Below are 4,261 nucleotides of genomic sequence, written 5' to 3' on the forward strand. Positions count from 1 at the left end.
GCAAACATGGTTTCATTAGAACACAACCATGCTCATTTATTTGTGTATTGTCAAGGGCCTCATTTGTTCTAGAATGGCAGAGTTGAGCAAGTTGCAACAGAGATTATACAGTTCACAACGACTACAATATTTACTACCTGGCTCCTTACAGGAAACTGTTGACCCTTTGCCTAGATCCTTGATGCTCAAAAGAAGGTCCACAAGCCTGCAGTCTCAGCATCATCTGAGTTGTCAGGCCTTCACCTGGAACTAGTAAATCAGAACTTGCATTTAAATAAGATCCCCAGGTGATTCAGAGGCACATTAAAGTTTGAGAAGCACCATGTTAAACTCAAGCAATACTATTGAAATGTTCATTTCACAAATACCCCAGCATGTTAGATTAGTGTGCCACTATCCCTGGATTTGATGTAGTGATTTTTTTTCTGACTATGTCAAGGCAGAGTGTCATTACCATCAGCACAAATCCTTACTAAACATCTGCCTGGACAAAAAGATACCTGGTTACAATTTGTTAGGTACCTACTCATTCATTCAATTATAATAGATATTTATTGAGGGCATACTCTGTGCCAGGCATTGGACCACAATAATGAACAAACTGGCACAGTTCCAGCCTTCACGTTGTTGTGGAGCTTTCATGTATCATTTTATCTACTTCTTCCTAAAAGCTTTTAGGTGGATATTTTCATCTCCATGAGGAAACCAAGGGGCAGAGAGGCTAAATGACTTGCTCAAAGTCATATAGCTGGTGAGTGGTGGAGGTGAAAATTGAACATAAGTGGTGCCATCTTGGCTCACCGCAACCTCTGCCTCCCTGGTTCAAGCGATTCCCCTGCACGCCACTATACCTGGCTAATTTTTGTATTTTTAGTAGAGATGGGGTTTCACCATGTTGGCTGGGTTGGTCTTGAACTCCTGACCTCTAGCGATCTGCCTGCCTCAGCCTCCCAAAGTGCTGGGATTACAGGCATGAGCAACCGTGCCCAGCTGCATTTTATTAATAAGCAGAAATGGATTAATAATTACCTCAGTTCATCTATACACCCTAAAAGCACCTAACATAATTAAACAATTTTAAAAAGGCAAACTGTTCAGAATTAATACATAAATCTAACAAATTATTGGATTTTTTTTTCCCTAGCTGATTTCTGGTTTGAACTGAGGACAAACTTATTCTGACTTTGTCACCACCTTTATGTGTCCTGATTTTAGCACCTGTAAATAGTTCTCAACCTAAGGGTAGTACAAGGTTTCTTGGGAGGTAACTTAAAATGTAAGAAGAACTTTAAACAATTCAGCCCATTTAGCAGGCATTCGGTGAGCAGTTGTGGTATGTTGGGAGCAAGGGAGACAAATAACAGGGCATCAACTTTGAACTGTTCAAAGTGAGTCAGTCAGACCTGGAGTTGGGAAGGCTCCAGGATAGTATGACAAAGGCTGGTGAGGAGCTGGAGCAAAGAGAGTATAGAGGAGGTAGCAAGAACTGTGCCTGGGGCTTGAGAGAAGGCTTTGCTGAAGCTGCATGGGACCTCTGTCTCAGAGTTCATCTAAACAGACTGAGATAATGAGATAAGCACACGTTCCTTACTTGAGGGTGATCCCAAGAAATATGATGATGGAGTAGGAAAGTGAGATAGAACAGGGAAGAAAACCATTAACGAGAGGGTTACAGCTGGGAGCAACTGGGGCTCCATCCTGCTGGGTACCCTCCAAGGGAATGGGTAGAAGCACACCTCGGAATTGTCCTACCAAGGAGTAAGGAAGCTGGGGCATTTTCCACCAACTCCCACCCCACATTGATTAAGAATTGCTCCTGAGGGTGCTAATTCTCTAGTACCTCAGCCTCCCGCTCACATAAGCCAAGACTCCTCCTGCAACCAGATAAAGCCTTCAAGCCAAGAGATGCAGGTGTTAGAGGTATATGGCATCCACTGTTCTCAGAAGCCGCAGGTGCCCTCTGGGCTGGGCTAAGGGCAATGCCTCCATTTCTTCAGCAATGTATGAGAGTTCCAGTTTTTCCACATCTCCGAATCTTGCTATTGCTAGACTTTTTTTTTTTTTTTTTTTTTTGCATGACAGAGTCTTTACTTTTAAATGATTACTGATACACCAAGTAATAACATGTAACAAGTTCTTGAATTCTATCATCTAGTGATTTTGATTAAGAGAAACTAAAAGCAGCCCCAAATAATTCCACTAGTATTCACTGTTCTAACCATTAGCAAGAATGGACTACGTTAAGGCTGGCTGCTGCTTCACACAGGTTACAAAGAACTATTTACTACTTTTTCATAGATAAAGCCCCTGACCTTCAAGAAAGTGTTAGGGAAAAAAAATATTTAATCCCTTCCTTTCTTCAAAGAATGGTTATGTGGTGTTTTTTTTAAAACTAGATCTAAGAAAGAAAAAGTCAACAGTGATATACATGTTGCTTGAGCCAAAAGGCATAGGAAAAAAAGAAAACATATACCCATTAAAGTCCTAAGAAATATGAGGTAAAAAGATGAAATCTTTAATTTCTAAGTCTGTACAAAAAAGCTAGATTTGCTACTGTCCAAAAAGTGGAAGGACCTACTGTATAATATATGGAAATAATTTAATGCCATTTCATAAGAATGTAACTAGAGCTGTGCTAAAGCTTCATATTCATGAGGGCATCTAAAATGCCACTCCACAGAACAGGTGTTCTCTCTTCTTCTATCCATTTATGCGGTAGTTTTCATGGATTTCTGGCTGAATGTCACAGACAAAAGCCAAGAGGTTATCCAAGACTTCATCCCTGTTCTGCCGGAAGTAGGTCTGGAGGATGGTCATCTTCTCCTGGGTCTCCTTCTCCACTTCAGTGCTGCAACTGCCATGGGATCCCAGTGCCGCAGCTTCCTTGGCCTTGAATTCTTTCTCCCTCTGCAGGCGGTACTGTTCAATTTCAGCCTGAGCTGCTTCTATAGCCTGCTTCAGCCTCCGGTTCTTTCTTTTACGGGCCTCGGAGACACCTCGGCTGCCCGCTTCTCGGCCTGCAGCAGCTGCTGAATCCCCTGCGACTGACTAGCCATGGCGGCAGTGATTCTGAGACCAAGGCAAGCCGCCTAAAGCACCTCGAAGGCCGCTGTTGCTAGACTTTTAAATCCTAGCCAATTTGATGGTATAAATTAGTGTATTTCACTGTTGTTTTAATTTGCATTGTAATTTTAATGTTCATTAATATTTTATTTTGTAGTTAGAAGATACGGAATCTTAAGAAATCTTTATCCTGAGGTAAAAAAAATTCTCCTATAATTTCTCCTAAATGATTTATATAGGTTTTTTTGTTTTTCACATTCAAGTCTTTGACATGGAGTTAATTTTTTTTTTTTTTTTTTTTTTTTTTTTGAGACAGAGTCTCGTTCTGTCACCCAGGCTGGAGTGCAGTGGAATGATCTCAGCTCACTACAGCCTCCACCTTGCAGGTTCCAGTGATTCTCCTGCCTCAGCCTCCTGGGTAGCTGGGATTATAGGCACGCGTCACCACGCCTGGCTAATTTTTGTATTTTTAGTAGAGATGGGATCTCACCACATTGACCAGGCTGGTCTCGAACTCCTGACCTCAGGTGATCTGCTCACCTCAGCCTCCCAAAGTGCTGGGATTGCAGGTGTGAGCCATGGTGCCTGGCTGGAGGATAGTATCCTGAAGAGTGTTTTCCAACTTGGTTCCATTCTTCCCATCACTTTCAGGTACACCAATCAGATGTAGATTTGGTCTTTTCACATAGTCCCATATTTCTTGGAGGCTTTGTCCATTTCTTTTTACTCTTTTTCTCCAAACCTCCCTTCTCGCTTCATTTCATTCATTTGATCTTCAATCACTGATACCCTTTCTTCCACTTGATCGAATCGGCTACTGAAGCTTGTGCATTCGTCACATAGTTCTCGTGCCATGGTTTTCAGCTCCATCAGGTCATTTAAGGACTTCTCTACACTGGTTATTCTAGTTAGCCATTTGTCTAATCTTTTTTCAAGGTTTTTAGCTTCTTTGCGATGGGTTTGAACTTCCTCCTTTAGCTCAGAGAAGTTTGATCATCTGAAGCCTTCTTCTCTCAACTCGTCAAAGTCATTCTCCGTCTGGCTTTGTTCCATTGCTGGCAAGGAGCTGCATTCCTTTGGAGGGGGAGAGGTGCCGATTTTTAGAATTTTCAGCTTTTCTGCTCTGTTTTTTCCCTATCTTTGCGGTTTTATCTACCTTTGGTCTTTGATGATGGTGACGTACGGATGAGGTTTTGGT

General features: G+C 42.0%; 1 pseudogene; it reads right to left on the reverse strand.

Moving 5' to 3' along the window:
• Positions 1-2,571: 2,571 nt before the first annotated feature.
• LOC105494932 (V-type proton ATPase subunit G 1 pseudogene) lies at positions 2,572-3,105 on the reverse strand (annotated as a pseudogene).
• Between the last annotated feature and the right edge of the window lie 1,156 nt (positions 3,106-4,261).

The sequence above is a fragment of the Macaca nemestrina genome, chromosome 1 (genome assembly GCF_043159975.1).
Source record: "Macaca nemestrina isolate mMacNem1 chromosome 1, mMacNem.hap1, whole genome shotgun sequence".
NCBI lineage: Eukaryota > Metazoa > Chordata > Mammalia > Primates > Cercopithecidae > Macaca > Macaca nemestrina.